The sequence below is a fragment of the Drosophila pseudoobscura genome, chromosome X (genome assembly GCF_009870125.1).
Source record: "Drosophila pseudoobscura strain MV-25-SWS-2005 chromosome X, UCI_Dpse_MV25, whole genome shotgun sequence".
Lineage (NCBI taxonomy): Eukaryota > Metazoa > Arthropoda > Insecta > Diptera > Drosophilidae > Drosophila > Drosophila pseudoobscura.
The window spans coordinates 763,745-781,903 of NC_046683.1; the positions used below are offsets into that span (position 1 = coordinate 763,745).

The window sequence follows — 18,159 nt, forward strand, 5'->3', positions numbered from 1 at the left end:
TTCACACATGCTCTTCCCCCTCTCTCTCTCTCTCTCTCTCTCTCCGTGGTCATTAGCGTTCCCTTATCCCCTGGTGTAGAGAGCACCACAATTAGATCACAATTAGTGGGAGGGAGTTGTATCGGTACCAGTAACAGTAACTGAAGGCAGAAAGCAGAAGACAGACCCCAGCGCATAGATGTCTTGAGTCCAACAGTGCGTATGCGCAATTTGGAAATAGTTTCAGTGGAGAGAAAATCATTTGCCACAGGAATTGAATGGAATGGAAGGAGGGGTTTTAAACATTTTCTTCAACTATTTTGTCCAAAGTATCGAGTGGACGGGAACCTCTTTGAAATCTTTCTGACCAATGACAATGCGGTAGGTAGGTTCCCATTGCCTCTCACACTTCCAACCACCCCGACCCGAACTGAGGCTAAGTGCCGCTCCAATACCGACCCATTTCGACTACGACTGCGACTACGTTATGTTGCAGATGGGTCGAAGGTTGGGGCTGCTTTGAGAGACGGATCTCGAACTTAATTGGCATTCCATCCTTTCGATTGATTGCTTCCCAGAGTGCGGTTCGCTGCATCTTTGACACCTGGCTCGACCAGAGATTGCAAACAATTCGAATGCCCAATGCGATCCAGCGACATATTTTGCCATCCACTGACCAGAAACAGGAAACTGGAGTCTCGAGCCAGGCGCCAGGAGACCAGATAAAGACCGTACTGACCACACGCGCACGGGAAGCGATTAATGTGTCTCTGTTTCTCGGAGAAGTGGCATTACACAGGACATACACGAGGCTCGTTGATCCTTTTAAGTGCATTGCATCGAATTAACACGGCATGATTAACACGAGCGGTGATTAATGCGCATCACGTTCGTTTTCATCCAACAGCAACAGAAAATATATTTAAATTGCTCGGACACGAATCCATATGTATGGAGCACCTTACAATCCAACAAAAGACTCTAGGCCACAACCACGACCCAATATGGGTTTGCAGATTGAAACGAGCTGAAATGAATCCTTATTGTCGAATGAAAAGGAAAAGTATTCCATAAGGTCTCAATCGAGCGTTTGAAAAATTCAATATTCAATATTCAGAGGATGAGAGGCCATGCGGAATAGAAGAAAAATTTATAAGGAGAAAAAACAGGGATTGATTTAGTAAAAAATTTAGGGGTGAGTGGCTCATATTAAGTCTAAAAATATAACCACACCATAGAAATACATTAAAATACATTACAAATGAGAGAATACTTCAACATTGGGTCAATTCAGTCATTGAATCGAAATAAATACCATTTAGTATACAACACATCAATTGTTTTGAAATTGTTATGAATGAGCGCAGTCACCAAAGAACGTTTTGTTTCATTTGTAAAGAAAGATTTTAGGGGAACTTCATTATGATATAAAGTACATTTAAATGATCGTCCCAACCATCGTGCAAGCGATAATGTGCCATTTGAAATGATAAATATTTTCCAATAGAAAAGATTCCCAAGGAATCAGAAGCAAAAGCAAGGAAAAAGCTATCCTACATCGATTGCTTGGATGGTGTTTCATTTGTTGTGTCTTCAGTCCTTTAATAATTCCGTGGATCTCCTTCTCCGTGTCCCCGTTTCCTTTCCCCCGCTATCCCCGCTCTCTGATGCTAATCAAAGTGTAACAGCTCTCGCGCAATTAAAGCCGCAGCATGAAAGGGAGGACTGCCGTGCACGGTGCCTGCCTGCTGCCGCTTTTCCATTTGTATTCATGACACAATCGTACCCTCTGTGGTAAGAAGCAAGCACGGTGGGATGCGGAAGGGGGGCCAGAGTAGACTAACACATACTAATACCTAATCATGCGTGTGTGTGTGTTTCCGTTTATTTGGCACATCATGGTCCGTGTCTGCTTTGCGAACCGCGCAAGCTGCCTGCCAACTTTTTCTGGCATGCAAATGAATGACATGGCGATGACACCGGAAAGTTTAGTTTCCCCCGTACCACAACCGCCACAGCCGCAGACACTGGCGCTGCCACTGCCACTGCCACTGCCATTGGCATTACAGCTACCTAGCATCCCCATCCCGCACTCATCACCCCAGTGGAATCATCAGCGCTCCACTGACTGTTGTCAGAAAACATTGCGGCGGTTGCTCGGTTTCGGCGACCAATGACACGCCTGACACAAGCTTCGATATCCAGCTTGCAACTGATGGATATCAGTATCAACCCGGGAAAAACCAGGGAAAATCCAGGGGAGGACCAGGGGAAATAGTACGAGTACTCGTGAAACTCAAGAATATTATTTTTTAATTAAGTCATAATGGCAATGGCTGTCGTTCAGGACAGGATGTGCTGATTGAGGCCAGCAGCAGCACGGAGACTTTCGAGACTTTTCGGGGCCGACTGCCGAATGCCTGCCTCTGAATGCTAATGGTTTTGTGAATGGCCAAAACGGAAGAGCGGATAGACGAGCCACGACGTGCTCACAATTTTCGACAACGCGCACGCAGTTTGCATATTTTCACATCATTATGCATTTCTTTAGGAGCCCACATCTGACGGGCCAAATGGGCGTATGCGCAATTACCAACAGAGTGGGAGTGGAAGGCGCAGCACAGCGTTAAGCTAAAGGAAATATCCACCTACGCGTTGCACATCAACGATGGCAGTTCTCCCGCAGTCCATTCCCATTCCCGATTCTAATTGGGGGTATCGTTCCACTACCCCTGATTTCCTCCTGCATTCTGCAGAGAGCTAAGCGGAATCTGAACCGTCATTAGTTGTATCGGAACGGACCCAAAACTCGCAAAAGACTCCTGCCAAGATATTCGACACTCATTCAATCAATCAATTAATCAAAAGTTAGCGGCAAATAGCCGAGAAAAAGGGACACGAATACGAACACGAGCACGAGCACGAGAGAGCGAGGGAGCAGCAGTAGCTGGAGAGTCCGTCGGGGAGTGGGGAAAGCGTGGAAGAAAACGATTAACGGGTTTATTGGGGGAAATTAAATTTAATTTTTACGCTAATGAGAATATCTTGCCAAGCGGAAGCCACCTCAAATGCGAGCAGTACGGGGGGAAGGGAAGTACGGCTAATGGGTTGATGCGGTGATGATGAGGGCAAGGGCGCGGCAAGGGCCCGGCAAGGGTCGGGGCAAGTAGCTGCTAAACTGTTTCAGACTTTGGCGTGTGTGTAATTTTGGAAAAGTAATTTTGTAATTTTGTAATTCGCTTTGGCAGCCAAAAATTAATTCTGCCCGCGGTTTGGATTTGCGGCAAGAGTACGGCTTGCGTCGAGAGTTTTCATTATCATTCCATTTCATTCATAAATCATGGTCTGAAGAAGCTGAAGGAGCTTCACCCCTTACCTCAGCCTGCCCCGCTATCCATCCACCGAACTGTCTCCTTTCCATCTCATTTGGCAGAGGCCCAGAATTAATCAAAGCCAGAATAAGAACAGCAGCACAGTTCACCAGCGCCACCAGCCAGGAGTGTGGATGAAGGAGTGAGGAGTCAGGAGTCAGGAGTCAGGAGTACCCGCGAGTGCTGGAAATACAATATTTGAAGGGGCTTGGATGGTTGGATTTCGCATCCATTGCTTCCTTACTCTCTTGGCTTTTGCTTCGAATGGTATACAGCGCTTAAAGGGTCCAAGGGCAAGGATGTACCATGTGTGTCATATGACAACGAGTAACATGGAGCGTGGGCATTTTCTGATCTGCTGTTCCAGCATTGATATCCCATTCGCTGTACAGTTTTGGTCATAGAGCAGCCAAAACTTGGGAAGTAAGACAAAAGGCGGCACCAGGCACGCCGGAGCAGTGTTTCGACAAATGAAGCAAGTCAAACGCAAATAAAAGATAAAAGAGTCCTCAAAGAATGTTGCCACAGCCCGTTCCACACATGACTCCACATTCACATTCACATTCTCATCTGGGGGGTGTACCTCTCGCACAGACAGCGGCAGTGGCGCCACCAGAGAGTGTAGAAATCAAAGCAAAAGGGAAACGGGAACGGGAAAAAAGAACAAACAGAAAATAACAGATATGAAACTCGAACAGGAGCACGAAATCCACGCAAATCTAGTGGAAAATTAAAATTTTGCCAATTTTGTGCGTGCAACAGAGACGGCCCCAGAGAGTGACACCGAAAGCTGGATAGCCCAATGTTGGAAAATCTGTTTAATGGATTAAGTAAATGTGATTCCACAGTTTGAAGCCTCGATCTTTAAAATTGAATTGTTTCACTTTCGATTTTTTAGATTTTGGGAAATGCACAGAACATGTGAATTCGGTCACAATTTTGTGTACACTGGAAGGTACTGGCAGCCATTGGTGACCTCTGGATTGGTGGCTTTGAGCCCCTGCACCGTTATCGTTCGCTCCGGGCTCTTCACGGACTTCAGCCTGTTGCGATCTGCTTGGGCTGCCAGCACGGGAACAAGCTCCCCCGCTGGCCCTGGAAGTACGTCTGGCTCGGCCGGAATGGGCACCGAATCCAACAAAGATAGGGCCTGTTTCAGGGTGTAAGCTATGAGCGCTATGTACTTAAAGAGAGAACACGCCACAACTGTTTCGTCTCGAAATGCTTGCAACACATGCCATACCACTCATGCCGTGCCACACACGTGCTTATTCCCAGATCTCTTCGAGCAAAGTATGGAAATTGCAAGCGAGGATTGGGCCTTGAGCTGGCCTTGAGCTGCATTCCAGCTTCCTAGAAGCTGCCAAGAAGCGGCAAGAACAGGTCCGCAGAGTCTCACCCATCAGTCCATCGCCGTCACTCACATGCCTGAGCCAGAGCTGGGGCCCATCCGCTCAAAGTTATTGGAATGTGGAAGCCACATAGTTGCACTTGGCTTGGAGGCACTTGGGGGGCCATCAAAATGGGGAGGCACACACTTAAAACAATAAACTTGAACAGGAGACAGGTCATCCTGAAGAAGGAAACCGTGTGCAGGACCTGTGGCAAGCTGCAGCTGCAGGTGCAGGTGCACGTAGATAGAGTGCTCGGCCCTTGGGGTCTATATAGCTGAGCGACAAAAGATGAACAATTTTTTACTTTGCACGAAACAAAAATGAAGCTGTAGCCCCCTGCTCGAGCAAATCTTCCGTAGAACTTAAAAACTTTCATAATTTTCAGCATTTTGCAACGCCGATATACACATCAATTAATTGTATGACCTTTCATAGAATTTGTCATTTGTTTCGACACCAACGACTGTACCTGGAAGATATGTCGAGCCCAAGATGAAGTTTTCTACCATTTTGAATCAATCTCGTGTAGAGAACCCAGAAGCCCGTGACTTCGAATGTTACCCCAAAATGCACGGCTACCAAACTTAAACAAACCATAAATGTTTGCCAGCAAACGTCACCTCCCACTGTCCTTGGGGCGGAGGAGTGGAGGGTATAATTCATTGGAATTTCCAATTTTGGCACTCGTGCGCCTAACGCCTACCGCCTAACGAACGTGGGCAATTAGGCCTAATTGGCGTTCGGCCTCGCACGTTTGCATAATTCAATTCAACAATTAATATTGGCCAAACACCGATAGTCCGTCCTATGGTCCACAGCAAACGGCTGTGCAGCTGTACACAGCTGTATACCCCATTCCGTTGGCGAGTATATTTATACCGTTTTGCGAACATCTGATTTGATCATCATCGACGCACCAGGGAACACTTGCGAAGGCTCCACTAATTGCACAAGACGCCGCCACGATAAGTTTGTCACTCAGGCACCAGCCACAGCCGCAGCCCAGGCCCCTGGCCCCAGGCCCCAGCACCAGCACCAGTCCCATCTCCAGACCGCTGAAAGTTTGTTCTGAGTAATTAGACATTTATGTCAGAGACTGGTCATCTCGTCTGTTTGGGGCTGGGAAAATTAATGCGTGTACAGCTCTCACATAATCCCCGGATGAAACAGTCTTAGAGTCATGCTGCAGCCTCCTCACTGGCGACTGGCAACTGGTGATTGGTGATTGGCGATTGGTGAGAGATTGAGAGGATACCAATTTGGAGGCCAGCCGATGATTTGCCAGTTGATTGCCATTGCCGGTGACAGCTTTTTGGGCCCGGCGCTATGCTCAAGCGTGATTAATGCTGTTAGGGCTGATCGACCTTGACGGTTGCTTTGCTGCCACTTGTGGCTGGCCAAGTGGGCTGGCCTCCCAAAAACAAATTCGTAAATCATTGCATGCCGATTAGTGTTGTTTGCTGTCCTGCTGTCCTGTTTTACACCACAGATAGGAAGAACGGGGCGAAACGAGGAGTGGCCTTAAGCTGTGGCTGCCGTATGGCCGTAATATTCCCAGCTTATAATAATACAAATTAAATGCTTTTGTGCCTTTTGTGCTTTGCGGTTGAGGTCCCTGCTAACCAACAGGGGATTTCCTCCTACTTTTGAGTGGTTAAACTCTTTAATGCATTTACATTAATAGATTGGACAGCTGATTGCCACAAACGCGCTTCGGTTCAATTGAATTGGGAGTCTTTGCCGGAACATCAACCATTAATAGCCGCAGAGCTGGCGATGTCGAGGCCATGGATATAAACAGCAGACACACCACAATTCATTCGTTCTTTGGTTTAAACGAACATTCAAGTAGCATTCAAGACTCAAGAACAAAAACAATCCGCATCCGCATCCGGGTCCGTGTCCGTGTCCGTATCCGTGGAACTGCAACGGAGTCTTTCTTAGTAAGTAAGTGCAGATGCGTAAGGAATAGTGTTTGCCTTTGTTCGTGACTGTCTGTCTGTGTGTCTGTCTGTCTGTCTGTCTGTCTGTCACAGACTCGCTTGTCTCGCTTGCTCCCTTCCGCTCTCATTTCATTTCCTTGCCTTGTCTTGTCTTGGCTTTGCTTGGCGTTTCTTAAGCGGAGACAACTTCCGGCGACGTATATTCTTTGCATTTCCGCCCACGGGTGAGGCTCGAGTGGGGCGCGGAAACAATGGGAACAACAGCAGCAGCCGAACGAACTGTCTCAGCTGTTAAGCTGCTCTAAACGTACCCCGGAGTCGGCACACGGTTGCACGTCTTCTGATGGGATGGCCACTAAGCAAACGCATCTTCCCCCCTTGGCACTTTACGCTGCACAGACAAGACATGCACAAGGGAGAAAGAACATCAAATGCCGGCCTTGAAGCCTGGTCCGGGTCCGAGTCCGGCTCTCGAGTAATAAGCAAGACAAATACTCAACCCAACGTCGAAAAACACACGAAAACAAACTCTGTCCTGTCCGTCGACCTCTCCTTTTGTGTATTATGATCATCCCATGTACTGTCCCTAGAAGGACTTTACCATTGTTTTTGCAGGAATGGATCGGCATTTGAAAATATTTTTATATTAGTTCCAAGAACTGTTGTGAAACCAGCAGCCTCCCCCTACAAGTGCTCTTCTGGAGTACTTTTTATTTTGTATTTTGGCGCCTTGTCAGCTTGAAGTTTTTATAATAATTTGTCCACCAGGCTGTGCTGTGCTTTGCTGTGTTGTCCCCTATCCCGTGTCCTTTGTGGCCTGCAGATAGACAAACGAAAATTTAATAAAGTCAACTCCTCGAAGCACATGCCCAGCCCCAGCGCCAGCCCCAGCCCCAACGCAGTCCCAGTGCCAGTTCAGTAATTGAGTTTTGATGGTCGAATGTCAGGCGGCTCGTGCGGCAACATCTGTGGTCAGCATGTAAATAAGGTCCCTTCCCTTCCGTGTAGATACTGGTACAGCCTAACGACTCCCATTTGTTGCCATCCGTACGCAATATTCGAGCCCTTCTGCACTAGTCTGGACATTTGGCCATGAAAAGCTCCCACGCCCAACGCGCATTGAAGAGGAACCCCAGCCCCCCTCCCCAGCAGCAATCAAGTGTTTCAATATTTAGTGGAGCTTCGAGGGAAGCACCAAGCACCAACTTTAAGCTTCAACTTCAGCTCCAGAGCTCAGAGAACGTTCCGGGAATCACTAATGGTTCTCACTCGAACGAGATCCCAAATGCTATCCATAGGCTCAAGCCTGCATCTATCCCATTTCCAGTTTAAAAATACTATTGCATTTCAAAGCAGGGGGTGGCGGTTGGGAGCGAAAAAAATTCAATTTAAATTCTGCCGGTCCTCAACTAAACCTCCACTGGGCTCCACAGCGATGGCGCTACCACTTTCGTCAGCTGCGAAACGCAGTGGGCGTGTGGCATGTTGCATTTGGCATTCGGCATTCGGCATCTGTTTACCAACAGGAAATACAGTTTATTCTTGGAGCGCGGCAGCACACCATGGGCTCCATGCCAATCCCATGCCAAGCTGCCACGTGCCTCTCGAGAATGGGATAATGGAATTCAAAGGTTTCTGCTGTTGTTGGCTGTTGGCTGTTGGCCGTTGGCCGTTGGGTGGGAAAAAAGTCGCGAGATCCTTTAAGCACACATCATTTGCGGGCAGGGGCAGTGTTCCAGTGTTAGATCGCCACGGTGCTCTGTCCCACTGCTGAATGTGCACGGCACTGGGTACGAGCATTGCAGGGGACGTTGCATGCCCAAAATAAATAAATGGAAACTGGTCACTCGGTATATATTTGCCTGGCCAAGCAGCAGGCACGCCACTCGGTTGTTATGCGGCAAATACTCTTTATGAAGGATGCAGCTTCCGTTTCTGTGTGTGTGTGTGCGTGTGTGTGTGTGTGTGAGTGTGTTGCGATATATGCAATATGCGGCAATATCCAGCCAGCCGACCATGCTAGATTAGTCCCTGATGGATAAACATAGATAGAAATACAGAGTAGGCAAATCCACATTTTGGCTGGTCTGCCGGTCATGGTTTCCGGGAAACAGTTGGTTATTGATATTCACAGAACAGGATATTGCTCATAATTGTTTCCACCCGGTGTGATTCGGATCAGAAATTTTAATTAAAAAAAGCCGCGGTAGTGGAAAGGGCATGTCCCACATCTGTCCAAATCCTGTAAGCCAAGGCAGGAAATCAAATATATTCCCAAGCTGGCGCCATAAATGAGATAACAAGTTTGTAATTTCGCCATAATTGGCCATTGGGGTGGTGATGGGGTCGAGTCCAAAAAGGTGGAATCACAGCAGGCGAGACGCGAGACGCGAAACGCGAGAGGCCTGAGATGTATCCGCGGCCTGTGCTCTGTGTCTCTGAATTCTTGGCGCTCGTCTTCATTTTATTAAAATCAAATTCGCATATTTTGTGTCTGGCGCGACCCCGACCCCCGACCCCCAACCCACACACCAGAGCTCTCATTCAAACTCTGACTCTGACACACAATCATTCCCCAAGTTTGAGAGTGCGGCTGTTGCTGTGGCAAAATCAGGGGTATAGGGATGGGTATGGGGATGGGAGCAGCAGCATACACGTGCTGACAACAAGCCAATTAAGCGGGTGCCCTGCTCCCCTGCTCCCCAGCTCCCCAGCTTGTCCCAGTCCCAGGCGGATACCGGGTTTTCTTGCACGCACAATAATTGACAGCGCCGCATTATGCTGGCAACCGGTAACCGGCAACCGGCAACCAACAAGCGGCACTCGGCACTCGGCAGCTGGCCAGCAGCCTTTGGGGCAGTGACTGTAGCGGCGTGTCTTTGCCCCAGATTGCACACAGATGGCACACAATTGAAATTTCGATTTGTTCCGCCGAGACATATATTCGTTTGAAAGAGTGCCCTCAATAAGCATTTAATATTCATTTTGATTTTGATTTCGATTTGGATTGTGTCTCTGATTTTGATTTGCCATTGATCTACTCCTGCCTCCATGCCCCCATTGGGAGTGAAAGAGTTGCCTCGCCTTACGGATTATGGGCACTCGTGCGCACATTGGTAGCAGCATGAACTGAAGTGTGCACCAAGCATCAAGTGTCCTGCGTGGGCGAAACGAGCTAAGGCCAGTTCGGAGTTCATTTTCATTCCAGTGCGTTCGATTTCGTTCGTTTCGTTTCGATTAAAAAACTTTAATGAATCGACCGACCAAGCGACGCAAGTGGCAGCTAGACAAACAAAGCAATAAACATTCCATGACCCTGGGATCCAGCAGATGGTTCTATGGCTGTACTTCTTGCTGGGTGAATGGGTGTCCTGTTGGCTGTCGCTGCTTTGTTGGTTTTACCGCTTGAGTGCCAGAGGACGGACGGACGGACGGACAGACGGACGGACAGATTTGTGCAGGACATTTTTTTGCCGGTGGGCAGTGCCTAGAAATATTTATTAGATTGTAAATATAATAAATAGAAAGTCCTTTGTGCGCATTGTTGGAAAAATCAAAGTCGACATACCACCCCGAGGCCTCGCACGCAGCCCCCACCCCACATGTGTACACGCCCGAGGGGGGGACCATGAGGTATTTCTGTTGTTCTTTATGTGACAGGCCGAATCATCGCCCCCCATTTGGCGAAATTGATATGTCATGGTACGGATTTGCTGGGGATTTTCGAAATTAATTGCGACTAAGGCGTGCGAAATGTGAGGTGACAGCACGCCAAAGGACGGCCAGGACACCCTGAGGGACACAATCGTGTAAACGCACGTCTCTCGAATCTCGTTCTGAAGTAGCAGGAATTCTGGTGACAATCTCCTATTATTTAGATATATTTCTAGAAGCTATAACTGCTGCTGCTGCTGCTGCTGCTGCACTGAAGAATACCTGGCGTATACGCAACGTTAAACGCTTTCGTGGATCCAAGCGGAGGATTCCGTTGTCGTAGCCATAGCCCAGATGCCACTAATTAAAGAGCTGCATTGGTATCCATGGATGTTTCCGTCAGTTGCAGCTGTGGCCTAGGCAGAGTCACTACCAGTCCCAATACCAATACCAATCCCAATCCCAATCCCAGTGGCAGTGCCTGCCCAGTGCCACTCCAATTATCCAACCTCGAGCGACTGTTGCGACTCTGCTGTATGCGGATCTCATTAAAAATTCAATAAATTTATAAAAAAATATTCGAATAAGAATGCAGCTTTTCATTATGTGGCCGCAGGCAGTCGCAGTGGCGGCGCTGGTCCTCGCAATAAAAGGATATTCGTACAAGTATAAATTGTACAATTGTACAATATACAGCCGCTGGCGAGGGCGTGGGCAACAGCTCGTTTAAGTTCCACCACAGACACATATTTTGCTGTGCGGCCAGCTTAAAGTGCCACCAAGAGAAAATGGAGCGGAAACCGGAAACAGAACGGCCTTAAATGAACGAAATGAAAAATATGGACACGCTTTGATTCTGCAGACCATGCCACAGATGATGCTGATGACGACGATGTCGGTGTTGATGTCGCTGTTGATGCTGATGCTGATGTTGATGCTGATTTTGATGTTGATTTATAGCCACGGCTTCCAGAAAGGCACACAATGAAATCGCTGGGCTGTGACAAATGCCCGAAAGTGGCCGAGTCGACGGTTTTGTCCGATGGATGGATTCTGCCCACTGGTCCACACTGCACTGGTCGGCGAATAGCCAAGAAAACACAACTTCCGACTAGGTGCGGTCCCTGGCCCAAATGGCCGGACAACGAAGCACTAAAGCGGACAGCTCCGGTACCGTTTTCAAGACATCGCCGCGGCTGAGGTTGAACAGAACACAGGAGAGCACAGGGCCTATGGCCGAGTGGCGCTGTGTCGTGGCGCCACTTGCGTTTGGCTGCTTCCGTTTCCGCGTCGCTGACTTTCACTCTTTCTGTGTGTGAAACTGTGTTTTTTTTTGGGGGCTGTGTTGCTGTGTGAAATACTTTCGGCCACACACATAAAAAAAGTTGTAAAACAGGGCTTACAGGAGTGGAGAATGGGGAGTGGGGAATGGGATCTGGGGCCCCGAAAGAACCCATCAACTAAACGCCTTCAGCGTGACACAAAGAAACCAAAAAAGAAACAAACAAACAAAGTCCTTTTGCAATGTGCGTGCCCGGAGGCGGGGAACTGGCCAAAAACTTCAGAGAGAAGAATGCTGCCGCTCACCTCTTGATTTCCGTGAAGTCCTGGCCACAGCCAAAGCGGCCAAGACCACAACCAAACTTACGCTAATTCGCTGTTGACTTGCAGATACGGATACTCGCACTCGTACGGGTACAGGTACGGGTACGGGTACGGGTACGAGTACGGGTACGGGTACGGGCATCTGCGGGACACGTAGAATAGGAAGGAACCACTTAAGATTCCGCTGGTCGCAAGCTCCAATTGAGCGACTTTGCACGAGCTCCGCATTTGTTTCGTTGTTTCATTGTTTATTGTTTCGTGCTGGGCAGCCGCAGGATCGCAGGATGTGCTAGGATCCGAATAATACAATTACGCAATCAAGCTTTGACCCAGCACAGAGCCGACCCGCATATTTTGGCGCTTAACAAAGGCTTTCGTTCTAGGAAGGGTTCATCGGCACGCATGGCACGTGCCGCCTCGCCTCCTCCGCTGGTGTCCGCAGCATGACCGTATTTGCATGACGTATAGACACTGTGGCAAGTACTTGCCCAAGCACATGCCACATACCTCTAGCATACGGCAGTGTTTAATGCATGTCCATAATGGCGGCGGCGTAGGCGGAGGCGGAGGCGGAGTTGAAGGTGGGGCTGGAGTGGGGGTGCGATTCCACAGATACAATATTGTCGTTATGGCTTGTTCCTTTTTTAGTAGTCAGGAAGGAAAGTGCTACACCACGTGCTCCCTGTGACCATCTGTGCAGCTTTTCACTTACAAGGACTCCTGGGCTGGCAGAGGGCGAAGGGCACGAACGAGGTGCACAGTGTGCAGTCACGTTGCAATTTCACATTTTCGTGCACTGTCCATCGGAATATATTTTCTCATAAATTGACGCCGGACTTGGCAACGCCCCATTCCTGGTTATACCATACGACACACGATACACGATACACATACGAGTACAACACCCTCCTTCCCGCTCTGCAACGCTCCCATGGGGGTGCATCCAGCTCGATCTTAGGAAAAATTTGTCTCACAGGAATTTCATTTATTTTGTTGACTTTGACTTTGACTTTGACTTTGTTGCGGCTGAGGCTGCGGCACCCACGTGCCACTTGCATATTCTTTCATATATGTAAGATGAACAGTCCACTGCCAAAAACTATGTGGGAGCTGCAACGTTTCCTCTAGGCCAAGTCCAAAACCAAAGAGTCCACAATGGTGGCCGCAATGAAGACAGGCTGAAACTGCAGAGAAAGATAGAAACTTTGGTTTACGCCCAAGCACTCTTTAACCCCTGGACGTGTGGTACTTTTTCAAGTAAATAACTTACATGTACTCGAATATTCATGCATATTCCGTGACTCTGAGAAACTTTCGCCCCCAACTCCTCATCTACGGATGAGGAACTAAGGTCAGAGAGCTGCGAAATCACACCCTTCCTAATTGACCCAGGCACCTCAATTCTTACTCCCAAGCAAACCCATCCCTTTGCCTGGAGACGATTGGACCAAGGCAGTCAATGTCCAGAGCACAAAGCTGTCGCACTGTCTGACTAGCTGATGTTTGTGCGAGTAAATCTGCAGCCCACTTCAGGGTGTGGCAAGTGCTGCTCGTAGCATTCCATTTGGTTGAGTTTCCAAATTAAAAATACATTTTAAACCGCCCAATCCCTGGCGTGCCCTCTCAAGTGGAAGTTCGCCCCTCATTGTCGCCTGAATGATGGGGCTGTGGCCGTAGTCGCGCCCAAATCAAGTGCACAATCAACAAATGCGAATCAAATTGCATGGACGTCGATGCCCCGAGGAGCAGCCACTGACCACTTCATCACAGCGTGGACAATGGAGCCACCATCGGAACTCTAGCGTCGGGACCTCGGACATCGGACATGGGACATGAGGCGTGTGGCAACAATCGGAGTTCATCAGCGGGTATCTGTATATCAGCCCAGGAGTATCTTCAGGGCTCAGGGTTCAAAAACCTGCCCGATGTCAGCTACCAGCCCGCTGCGGTCACGCCGCGCGAGAGGGCAATTATCCGATAAGGACGAGAGTTCAAAGCCCCAGCTGGCTCGAGTGAGAGCCTCGCACGCGCTCTGACCGGCGACTGGAGGCTGGAATAAACCGAAGGAGCATAGTGTCACGTCTCTGCAAATCTTCCGCCATTTCATATGATGGCGGAGGCGCCACTCGGGCGGCTCGTTTCAATTGAATTCAATTAAATGGCAAATGGTCCTTCCTTAGTGAAGTTCCACTATTCCATTTCCATTCTCATTCCCATTTAATTTTATTACATTTATTCTACCAATATTTATTATTAGAAACGACACATGGTATGTAACGAGCAGGTGGGGCAGGGAAGGAGTAGGGACCGGGACCGGGACCGGGACTGGGACCGGGGCCGGGTCCGACAATTGTCGTGGTGTCAGCACAAGGACATTAGGCGGCATTATTTAGGCTTTGGCTTTGCATAATCCCCGCTTGTCTCTGTCTCTGCCAACGGACTCGCATATCTTTCTGGGTGCTGCTGCCATCTGCGGTCTCTTCTGACTGCCATTCTGTGGGCAGATCGTGTGGGGGGTGCGGAAGAGGACGTGCGTGCCAAGGCCATGAACAAGAACAAGAACAAGAGACACAAGCACGTCAATGCCATAAACAGCACACACAACACTAAGAATAAGACCAACACCAAGAGCAATACCAAAAGCAGCAGCAACATCCGGAACAATAAGCTGGCAGACGGACGCTGGATTCCCCTCCCCTCCCCTCCCATCACTCCACTCCACTTCACTCCAAGGTCATGGGGGAGTCAACACGCCTCGCCAACGCACGAGGGGATAAAAGTAAATTAGCGACCTATCAAGAATGCTCGAACGACTAGGGCACGGCGCAGCCCCATCTCCGTCTCCCCGTCTCCGGCTGTGTTATGAAAAATGTCGGTAAAGTTTGATGAGAGAAATGTGGATTTGGCCAAGGAGGATCCTCCAAAGGTCCAATCGGGGACCAATCAGCAACAAGGGCTGTCGCCGCAGAAGAGGACCAGTCTGTCGTCGATGATAGATTCATCGATTTGCGAGCTATACGCGCCCAACGCAGGGTCATTTGTCAAGTATTCCCGAAGGTATGGTGGAATTGGACGTGGACGATGCACTATAATTCGAGCGGCTTATGAATATTCCATCATCCATTCCCCGCTTTTGCGGCACTTCGATTTGATTATCCTGTCATTTGTTCCTGTGGCGTGAGGCGGAAGCGTGAGGCGAAAGCGTGAGGCGAAAGCGTGAGCGGGAGATTATAATAAGAGAGTGTCTGTCTGGGTTGCGCTGAATTATGAATAGAATCAGACGTAGGTCAGACTGCCGCCACTCCAACGGAAATGGAAACGAGACGGCGACGATGTGCGTGCCACTCAGCCGTTGGCTCCACTGACGCAATGACTGATGGCCCACGCACAATTAGCCCCGAGCAGAATGTTGAATGGTGAATGGGGAATGCAGAATGGAGAATGGAAACACGCAAGCCTTCTCATGGAGGATTAATCGTCATCGCTTGTTGAGCACCGCTCATCGTTTAGCCACAAGTTTAATGCCTAGCTACATCCGTGCCCCCTCCCCGCCAGTCCAGGCCCAGGGCCAGTCCGAGACCCAGACCTAGACCCAGTCCCAGTCCCCCGCTCGTCATAGCCAGGCTCTAATCAGCTTTTTATGTCGAAAATCCTATTCTGTCCACCCACAAAACACACACAGACACACACAGACACACGGACTCGACACACACACGTCCTCGTCGTGATGCTCGAAAGTGAAATTTGCGTGCGGCTTCGATTGTTTACCCCCAGCAGTCGCCTCCTTGCCACCTTGCCACCTTGCCACCATGCCATCACGAGTATCATCATCTCGGGGGCACTCGGGTGCGGTGTTCGACGGTCAGCCACTTCCTTCCTTCCTTCCTTCCGCGGGGATCATCAAAACAAGCACAAGTCGAGGCACTTTACGGGTATCTATGCATTGTGTTTGCTTACCGCCATGGACTGGGGATACTGTGGTTTCTGTTGCTGCCTCCTCCCCGGTGCCTATGGCAACAGCTCGCCATCACCAGCGCCATTGCCTACGGGCAGGTTGGGAGCGTGTCGTGAATATTTATTCGTATTTGATTAGAGTCTCGCTTTCAGTTTATATTGAGTTTATTGGTCGACAGACAGGACAGAGACTGTATGTGGCATGTACTCGTATGAGACACTCATCTAAAGGGGGCTAGGACATCTGCAAGGACTCACTGAACTAGTCATTTGACTGGAGTCGGAAATCAAGAGGCACGGCAGTCACTACGTTGCTGTGATGCTAATGGAGTGCACCCGTTCTGTACCAGCTCCAGCTTTCGATGAGGCCGTCGCGATGGCAACGCACTAATGAGTTCTCCCTGGAATACATGGAATATGTGGAATATATGTATGGAATATGTTGGATCAGCCTACCCCTAGCCCGGGAACCAGTCAGAAGTGGGCGGCAGCTGTGCCGCGTGGAACGGTAGCACTGCGTGGGCGAATAGCCGGAATAGCCGCATGAATAATGTCACCTGACAATCGACCCGATAAGCTGTCAATTTCTCCAACTATTCTACTATGCTGTATCTGTTTCCCTATATGAGGCTCCGTAGGCGTTGTAAGCTAGCCAGCTTTGTGTGTGGCAGAAAGGCAGTCCCCAGACACTTAGAGGTGTCCGGTCCTTAAGCGCGGCCATATGCTGACCATGGACACAGGTCGACCACTGCTTCCCCCGGATCCCTTCCGTCAACCCTCGGCCCATACTCTTGTCTAGGATGCGCCCCAATCCCCAATCACAAGTATCGGGGCCTTCCGCAGCTAAACTACTTCTGGAACATCAAATCCACAGGCTGTGAAAGTTTTTGTCGACGCTGCACAAGAAGCAATGAATAAAGGACGATGAAGAGCCATCATCATTGGAGCCCCGCTATATCCTCCGCGCTGGAACTTCAGCCTCCACGGAGGGGACAGAGACGAGTATTGGCTCATGTCAAACTTGCCGCCACATAAATAGAAAGGAGGCGAGTGTATAAAATAAATTAAATAAATCCTAAACGAGACGCGGTCCGTGTTTCGGCCTAACACACCATACGAGTATACGAGTAATACGAGGAGTTCCCCGCGGTAACGATGCCATGTGTCTTCGGTCAGGAGCACTGCCCATGGCCTGAAGCTGCATCCCACGCCACCATTGGGTCTGAGCTCTGGACTGGGCTGAGTGCTGGGTATTTCGTGGTGCGGCACTGCTTGATTATGCGGATGGGCCGCATGTGCGGATGTTTGTAGTTCCTCGTGTCCGCCTGCTCTTGTTTGGAATTCTGTGGGATTCGCCATAAATTAAATTACCTAAAGCGCAAAGCAGATTCTCTCCGCTGGAGCTGGCTGACAACAGCTCGTTTAAGACCATACATCTTCCAGATATAAGCTATCCAGTTCCAGTTCCAGCCACGGCACGGACGGAGCTGACGGCTGGAGGCTGCTTAACGACCAGAGGCTTGGGGACAGTCTTTTCTGCATGCGCCAACAGTTTCGCAGTTTCAGAGTTTCTCAGTTTCTCATTCTCTCAGGCTGTCAGTGCACATTTGTCGCTCGTCGCTGCCAAAGTAAAAGTTATATGAATGAATAAAACAAATTGCAGCTTCCCTTCCCTTTCGTTACCTCCCGTTCGACTCTCCGCTACGCATCATCTGCCTTCCAGGGCCATTTCTCTTCTCCTGCCCTGTCTCCGACTGCTGCTGCTACCCGAATATCCACATCTTTGCGGCTAAACGTACGAGTAAGTACTGGCAAAGGCGCGGTTATTCAACAATTCGACCATTAGACTACCCCTCATAACACCACAGACAGTATACTATACTATATGTGCGTCTATCTGTAGTGCATGCACAGTGTATCTCCCATTACGCCTAATAGGGATTAAGCTAACAAAAGCTCCCACTAATTGACTACATGAGCCCCATACTCACATTTACAGTCCCGTGCCAGTGTTCTCACGGATGGACGGACGGGCTACCTTTCTCCGACAATGGGACAGGTTTCCCAGTCAGAACCCAGTCCGGAGAGTGTACGCGTGGGCGTGAGAGTCAAAGGGTGCCATCGGAAGGGCTCTCCAGAGTATTTCCACTTTAAAATAATCATCTCTGACAGACTCTGCACCGACCCCGACCCCGACCCCGACCATTGTGGTTGCTGCTGTGGGGAGCTCTAATTGTCGACACCGTTGCCATTCGACCA

At 49.3% G+C, this 18,159-nt stretch overlaps 1 long non-coding RNA gene across 1 annotated transcript; it reads right to left on the bottom strand.

The window, feature by feature from the left end:
* Window positions 1-16,711: 16,711 nt before the first annotated feature.
* LOC117184833 (uncharacterized) lies at window positions 16,712-18,077 on the bottom strand. Its single transcript, XR_004470298.1, has 3 exons — window positions 17,584-18,077; window positions 17,335-17,520; window positions 16,712-17,243 (listed from the first exon to the last, which is right to left on the bottom strand). It is a non-coding gene; the product is annotated as an uncharacterized lncRNA (long non-coding RNA).
* Window positions 18,078-18,159: the final 82 nt, after the last annotated feature.